The sequence below is a fragment of the Staurois parvus genome, unplaced genomic scaffold (genome assembly GCF_062004578.1).
Source record: "Staurois parvus isolate SC_StPar_1 unplaced genomic scaffold, SC_StPar_1.0 ptg000196l, whole genome shotgun sequence".
NCBI lineage: Eukaryota > Metazoa > Chordata > Amphibia > Anura > Ranidae > Staurois > Staurois parvus.
The window spans coordinates 238428-247334 of record NW_028317992.1 but is presented as its reverse complement, the minus strand read 5'-3'; positions in this window follow the sequence as shown (position 1 = coordinate 247334).

Here is an 8907-nt window from a genome sequence, read left to right as displayed (position 1 = left end):
TCTTCTTCATCATCATCATCCTCTTCTTCTTCTTCTTCTTCTTCATCATCATCATCCTCTTCTTCTTCTTCATCATCATCCTCTTCTTCTTCTTCTTCTTCTTCTTCATCATCCTCTTCTTCTTCTTTTTCTTCTTCTTCATCATCATCCTCTTCTTCTTCTTTTTCTTCTTCTTCATCATCGTCCTCATCTTCTTCTTCTTCATCATCATCCTCGTCTTCGTCTTCTTCTTCTTCAGCATCATCATCATCCTCTTCTTCTTCTTCTTCTTCTTCATCATCATCATCATCCTCTTCTTCTTCTTCATCTTCATCATCCTCATCTTCTTCTTCTTCATCATCATCATCATCATCCTCTTCTTCTTCATCATCATCCTCTTCTTCTACTTCATCATCATCCTCTTCTTCTTCTTCTTCTTCTTCTTCTTCTTCATCATCATCCTCTTCTTCTTCTTCTTCTTCTTCTTCTTCTTCTTCATCATCATCCTGTTCTTCTTCTTCTTCATCATCATCTTCATCTTCTTCTTCTTCATCATCATCATCATCATCCTCTTCTTCTTCTTTTTCATCATCATCATCCTCTTCTTCTTCTTCTTCTTCATCATCCTCTTCTTCTTCTTCTTCTTCATCTTTATCATCTTCTTCTTCCTCTTCTTCTTTTCTTCTTTTTGTCTTCCTCTTGCAGGTCACTGCTCATGCGCAGATTTTTTATCGGTAAAAAATTGGCCAATTTACCCACCATTGCCGCGAAAATCGGGTGATCGGCAAAATCAGCCGATTTTTTTTCCAACTTTACCGATAAAAAAAATCTGCCAAAATACCGAAAAACGGCCAAACAAATAGCCCACTAACGATCCGAAAATCGGCCGATTTTATTTTCGGCCGAAAAATCGGCCGATTTGCGACCCATCTATGGCCTGCATAAGGCTGATTTCTTCCCCTGAGTGTTTTGGAGCTTCATGCTACAAAATGCTCAGGTGTGAATGGGGCCTTTGTGACACCCCAAACGCATTTAGCAGACATGTGTTTTGACGCATATTTGTCATGTGACAACACACGCTACAAATGCAATAAAACACACACTGATAAACTGCACAATGCTCAATGGCCAAAAAGGTTTTTGGAGGTACTTTGGGCGTTTATGCACTTAGGGCAGACCATTAAAGTGAATGGGCTGCCCTAGGTGTGACGCGCATTTATGCACACAAAATATGCAAAACCCCTCCCACAAATGGGAATGTTTGCTCCTTCTACGCTTATGTGTGAATGGGGCCTTAACCACTTCAATACCGGGCACTTTTACCCCCTTCCCTCCCAGGCCATTTTCAAGTTTCAGCGCTCTCACACTTTGCATGACAATTGCGCAGTCATGCAACACTGTACCCAAACTAAAATGTTATAATTTTGTTCACACAACTAGAGCTTTCTTTTGGTGGCATTTAATCACCGCTGGGGTTTTTATTTTTTGCTAAATTAACAAAAAGAGACCAAAAATTTGAGAAAAAAAAAGTTTTTCTTTGTTTCTGTTATAAAAGTTTACAAATAAAAAATTGTTCTTCATAAATTTAGGCCGAGATGTATTCTGCTACATGTCTTTGGTGAAAATAACCCAAATTAGTATTTATTATTTAGTCTGTTATAGTTATAGAGTTCACAAACTATGGTATAGATCTGAAAATGGATCAATCCTGAAGTACTGACAGCCAATCTGATTTCTTGAGGCCCAAAAATGTCAGAATAGTACAGATATCCCCCAAATGACCCCTTTTTGCAAAGTAGACAGTCCGACGTACTTCATAAGAGGCATGGCGAGTTTTTAGAAGTAATAATTTTTTGTCATAATTGTTCAGAAGATTAAGAAATTAAAACAATTATTTTCACAATTTTTATTTACATACTGTTACCAGTGCAGTACAGCGTCATCATATAACTGGTGTGGCGGTGATCAGGGACACTGACTGGTGACAGTATGACAAAAAAATGATAATTTTTTTTAAAAAATGTGTTTTAGTATTTATTTTTTATTTATTATTAATTTTTTTCTCTTTTTTTAAGATTTTTTTTTATATAGATTGCACTATGACCAAAGTAGTATAATGTTACCATATTAACATTGTACTACTTTGGGGAAGTGATCAGTATTTTTTTTAAACTATTTGATTAATGATAGCAAAGAATTTTTTTTGCTATAAGCAAGCATTGAACTGAATGAAATCGATTCATTCAGGTTTTTTTTATTGTGAGTAGCTGTGATTGGTCACGGCTAATCACATGACACAGATGGGCTGTGATTAGCCCAGCCTGTGCATGTGATCGCTGTGACCATGCACAGCTAGACACACTTGTATACAGGGGTGGACTGACCATTTGGAGACTTGGGTACTGCCTGAGGGCCTGGGGTCAGTAGGGGGCCCCATGAGATGCCCCTGGTATCTTTTTCATAGGCTTTTTTGAGTTTGGGCAAGGACACAGGGGCCCCATGATCAACTACTGCCCAGGGGCCCCATGAGTTGCCAGTCTGCCCCTGCTTGTATACAATGGATGGCATGAAAGGAAACCATCCAATTTATACAACTGTCATGTAACCTGCTGTGATTGGTCACAGCAGGTCACATGGTACTGGCAACAGGGCCGGTACACAGATCTGTCATTGGCCGTGTCCAAGGTACACGGCAGGTGACAGATCTCGCCACAGCGCAGCCCTGCGGGCACTCACAAAGCGCAATCTGTGAAGGATGCCATATGGCGCTCTCCCGAAGGGACAAAGTGTTCACCCGGCTGACATTTGACCATAGGCCAGGCAGCAAGTCGTTAAAGACTCATTAACACGGGTATATGTGTATTTTCTGCACAGAATGCAGGTTCTTGCTGTGTTGCTTTAGGATCTACTGAATGCTGCATTGGGTTTCCAGTCACAAAGAATGGCGCTATAACACACCGTATTGAGGGCCAATGAGTCAAATGTGCTACGTCAAGTAATCAGATGTTCATTCCTGCAGGTATCATCCCATAGTACTGTAGGCAGAAAACGGGGTAGATTAATGAAGATTGAATATATGAAAAACAGTACGATATAGCTAAAATCCACCAATTTTTATTACAAAAAAAGTTCTAAAATATATCAAATAATGTCATTAAAAGCAAGTAAACAGATATAACATAAGGCGGTTGCAGCTAAATAAATGGTCTACGCGTTTCGTCAGGCTTGCAGCTTCATCAGGACCATCTATGCCTTTATCAACACTCTATCACCATTAGAATTGAACTTCTACTGAAACTTGTACTGAAAAGAAGAACAGATCATATGAAAATCATAATCCTAGAGTACACTACAACAGACCACATATAGAGCAGATGCATTGCCATGCATTTTGGTAACGTACATTAACACATGCAATTTGGCACTCGTTGCCACAATGCACTTGTGTGAATTCCTTACTCTACCCAAAAGTAAAATAACAGTTTTCCCTGAAGTTATACTATCTATACTTCCAACCATGGAGAATTTTATAAGAGGATTAGATCCATGGATGGTTAATGTAGAAAACCCCTTAATTCAGTGATCTGGTTTTGCTGCATTCCTATATTCATGAGCTTCCTCCAAACTCATCCCCCCGGAGGAATGTCACCATAGACTGCTTTGTAAGTCTATACGTGCTTGCGTCAGGAAGCCTTTAAGACATTAAAATGTAATTGTTCCCTATCTTCTTTAGCTATGCATATTACATCTTATGACTCTATTAAAAAAAAAAAAGTTTCCCAAACATTTTTGAGGTCTTTCCAATCCAGATAATAAAGGGGCTCTTTATATAAGGGCTGATTAATTGTCTGGAACACACAGTCAATTTATTAATCATGCCTGGCTTGCTTTCCCGATGGAATTTGCGGTTACCAATAACCGACCCCGTGGAACGCGCAGCCAGAAAGATGAAGTCTATCAAAGTGTTTTATTTCAACCTGATGTTCGGCGTAAAAAAAAAAAAAAAAGTACATTTCAGTCCTTGCGCCACCCCGCCCTCTTCCAAAAAGAAAAAAAATGTCTCCGATGCACGACCAAACAAGTCCTTTAGGATTCTCGCGGCTTGTTTTGCAGGCACATGTTGAGGAAAGCAGAAGGCTGTGTGGACTGGACTGCATCTGTCACCAGGACACCAGATAATGCCTTTAAATTCCAAACTTGTTTCCAGGAGAACTATTAAAAGCGAAGCGAGGCTTATTGTTACTCAACACGAGGGGAAAGAGTTGCAAAAAGCCGCGACGCAATAGCATATTGGATCGAATTCTTTACTGTGATTTATTGAGCAAATTTTCCTTCTATTTAGGGCTGATGACTTTTATTTAAGTGGTCTTTGTAAAGATAGGCATCTTACAGAGCCATTTTCCCATGCATTGTAGGTCACCCCTACTGGTGCAGTCATAAAGCCCACCCATGAATCATATGTCTGCACAGCTGCTGCATAGAGGTTTTCCTTATATTTACCCTCTGGTGTCCTGTGGGTAATTAATGTTAGTTTTTTAATTAGTATATTAAAAACAATAATAATGTATTAATGAATTATGATAATCTAATTTATGTATTTATTTATTTAATTTAAATAATAATAAATAATATTAGGATCAACATTAATTTTTTTTATTTAAATAAAAATGAATTTATTAAGGTCAACATTAATATTTTAATGTAGTTAATGTAATTTATTAAATCTGTTTTTTTTATGTTATTATTATTATATTATTATTATACAGGATTTATATAGCGCTAACAGTTTGCTCAGCGCTTTACAATATAACGAGAGACAATACAGCAGCAATACAGTTCAATACAAGAGGGTTAGGAGGGCCCTGCTCCTTGGAGCTTACAATCTAGGAGGGAGGGGCTAGTGGTACAAAAGGTAGTAACTGTGGGGGGTGGACTGGTTGGAAGAGTAGAAGATTCCATTATTAGCTGAAGGCAGGATAGGCTTCCCTGAAGAGATAGGTTTTCAGAGATCGCCTAAACGTGAGCAGAGTAGGCGATAGTCTGATAAATTGGGGTACAGAGTTCCAGAGGATGGGGGAAGCTCTGGAGAAGTCCTGGAGACGAGCATGGGAGGAGACAAGGGAGCTAGAGAGCAGGAGGTCTTGCGAGGAGCGCAGAGGACGGTTTGGGTGATATTTAGAGACAAGATTGTTGATGTAATTTGGGGCAGAGTTATAAATGGCTTTATACATCATTGTTAATGTTTTGAATTTTATCCGTTGGGCAATGAGAAGCCAGTGGAGGGATTGGCAGAGAGGGGTAGCAGATACAGAACGGTTAGTAAGGTGAATGAGTCTGGCAGCAGCATTCATGATAGACTGAAGAGGGGATAGCCTGCGATGAGGTTGGCCAATGAGGAGGGAGTTACAATAGTCGAGGCGAGAGATAACAAGTGAGTGAATAAGTTGCTTAGTAGTTTCTGAGGTTAGGAACGGGCGTATCTTGGAGATGTTGCGGAGGTGAAGTCTACAAGATTTGGACAGTGATTGGATCTGGGGGTGAAAGGACAGATGGGAGTCTAGGATTACACTTAGTACCCTGGCATGAGGGGAGGAAATGATGATTGTGTAATTGATCTTGATGGAGAAGTCAGGGGAGGGGGCACGGGCTGGGGGGAATACTAAGAGCTGTTTTGAAAAGATTGAGTTTGAGGAAGTGGAGTGACATCCATGCCGATATGTCGCTTAGTAGGTTAGTAATGCGAGTGGAGACTGAAGGGGTGAGGTGAGGAGGAGACTGAAGGGGTGAGGTGAGGAGGAGACTGAAGGGGTGAGGTGAGAGGTAGAAAGATAGATTTGTGTATCATCAGCATAGAGATGGTACTTAAAGCCATGGGAGTTTATCAAGTGATCAAGGGAGGAGGTGTAGATGGAGAAGAGAAGGGGTAGTTCAGAGGAGAGAGTAGGGTAGCCAGGCGGAGAAATCATCAAGAAATCGGGACACCGGTCCAGGAGGCTGATAGATCGCTGCAATCCTCAGAGAAATGGGAGAAAACAGTCAGATGCAGTGAGTCTCGAAAGAAAAGAAGGATAGAGAGGGAGGGTTATGGAGGACTTGAAAGGTGCTCAGTGGGGATAGAAGCAAACCAACCCCACCACCTTTCCGACCACTGGGGTCTAGGCGAGTGGGTCCAGATGAGGCCTCCATAGGAAAGTGCTGCAGGAGAAGCAGAATCTGCTGCTTGGAGCCAAGTTTCTTTAATTGCTAGTAGGCTAGGGGGGAGCGGGAGACAAAAAGGTCATGGACAGAGGAGAGCTTATTACAGACAGAGCGGGCATTCCAGAGCGCACATGAAAAAGGGCGGGTGGTTTTTGGGAGCACGGGGACCTATGTTAAATTGAGGGGATTGCGGCTATTCCCGGAAGAAAGAGGATGCCTGGTGTGGGGGTGAGATACTGGAGGACCAGGGTTTGGGGAGATATCCCCAGAGGTTAGGAGAAGAAGAAGGGTGAGGAAAGTAACATGGGAGTGGGATGTACTCGAGTGCACATGCCTTCCAGTCCTGGTGCTAGGGTCAGCAGGGGAGTGAAGTATCAGCAGGAGGTGATGAGAGCAGTAGTAGGGAGATGGTAGCAGTGAGGGTGAGATGTGCAAGTTTTGGGGTGGAGCAGAGGGGTAAAGAAGTGAGATTTTTGGAATGCAGGAAAGTAACATGAAAAGGAGGAGTAGAGGGGACATATTACAAAGGTACACGGAGTGGGACTCAGACTTGTAAGAGATGTTTCCCGGGGTGTTTGCTTGCAGTCTGTCCAGCGTGCAGTAGAGTTTCTTGTTGTTGTTGTATCTTCCTGCTGCTTGAGTTATCCTGCTTTAGTTATGTAAATTAATAAATAATTTATTGAGATCAATGTTGATGTAATAATTAATTTAGTTATTGGCATTTATTTAATCTAATGTATGTATTAATTTAAATAATAATGAAGTTATTAGGATCAACATTAATGTATTAATTAATTTAATTGATGTCATTCATTTAATCTAATTTGTTTATTTACTTATTTTAATTTAATAATAGTAAATATACTAAAATCAACATTAATGCATTAAATCATTTAGTTAATTTAATTTATTTAAACTATTAATGAATTTATTAAGATCAACATTAATGTATTCATTAATTTAGTTAATGTAATAATGAATTTATTAAGCAAACAAATATTCAAAAAAGGTCCAGCGCTTACACTCTATAAATTAAAAAAGGTGCTCAAATCCAAACTAATAACATAACATATTAACCAAATGTCCTATTACAGTAAAGTCCCACACCATACTGTGCAGAAAAAAGGTGCTCTATATTAATTATCTTTCCTCTTCTTTCTATCACAGCAGTGCTGCACCACATGTTACACTCCAATGCACTCACCGCAAGTTTATGACCCCTTAACTAAAAGGAGGCTCATAAGTGTTTTTTTCAAAGACTTGGATGAAATTTTTGGTTGGCAGATAGATCTCCCTCTCTCTGGGCAATTCTTCCCCAGTGCAGCTTTCAGCTCTCTCTCAGAATATATACAATATGCACCAGAAGAATAATGCTATCATTGTGCAGTATTTATTATATAAAAAATGCTTAAAAACAATATAAACTCTCATTGGGTGGTGCCCAGTTTTTCAGCACCAATACACACAGCCTATTCCCACTTAAATCGCCGATGCTGAAGCCGGTGTGAGTTCCAAGAAGATGATGGGGCAGGCGATAACTGACCACAGCAAGCAGGTACTTGTGGTGGCTGACAGGCAGAATAGTTCAGTGACAGTCCAGGTACAAGGCAGACAAGGTACAGAACAGTCAGGGTTCAATCCACAGTCAAAAAGCAGGCAGAGTTCAGAGAATAGTTGATATTCAATCAGAGGTTGTCAGAACAGGACAGGCAAACAGGGAGCTCGAGCACGTGTATCCAGCACTATCTCAAGCATGGGACTGCAGGCTTGGCTGGCTTAAATCAGTTTTGGTCTCCACCCAGAGACTGGCCACATCAATTACCTTGGAGGTGGACAGATAGACAATAAGAATGTATCACACCCAAAACCAGGATGCTGGAATGAGACCAGCAGCTGTGATGGAGCAGGAGCGCTAGATGCTCCTGACACCAACCCCCTTTTCAGAACCAGTTAAAGGGCCACAGCAAACAGAAGGGGTTAAAAAAATGGCACAGAAAGCTGGACACTCTGGAGAGGGTCTTTTAATGCGGCTGAAAGGGAATCATTAAACATGCGCAAAGCCTTTAAGTAACATGCATTGGGAATGCTCTAAACCTGCATGTGAAGTTGTGGAACAGCATGATGTATCCCTTTAAAAGTGACATCAGCTGGGCAAGGGTTTACGAAAAGCATTTTTGAACCTGGAGCAATCAGAATGCATAAACTCCCAATTTCCCCTTCTGATGTTTCTGTTCACTTCTGCAAAAGAAAAAGTCATAGTGGTGTTCCATCCCTAGGACTCAGGTAAACTTGAAAGGTTTGAATTTATTCTCTCTTGAGAAGAGGAGATTAAGGGGGGATATGATCTCCATGTATAATACATAAGGGGGATATGATCTCCATGTATAATACATAAGGGGGGATATGATCTCCATGTATAATACATAAGGGGGGATATGATCACCATGTATAATACATAAGGGGGATATGATCTCCATGTATAATACATAAGGGGGATATGATCTCCATGTATAATACATAAGGGGGGATATGATCTCCATGTATAATACATAAGGGGGGATACGATCACCATGTATAATACATAAGGGGGATATGATCTCCATGTATAATACATAAGGGGGGATATGATCTCCATGTATAATACATAAGGGGGAGATATGATCTCCATGTATAATACATAAGGGGGGATATGATCACCATGTATAATACATAAGGGGGGATATGATCTCC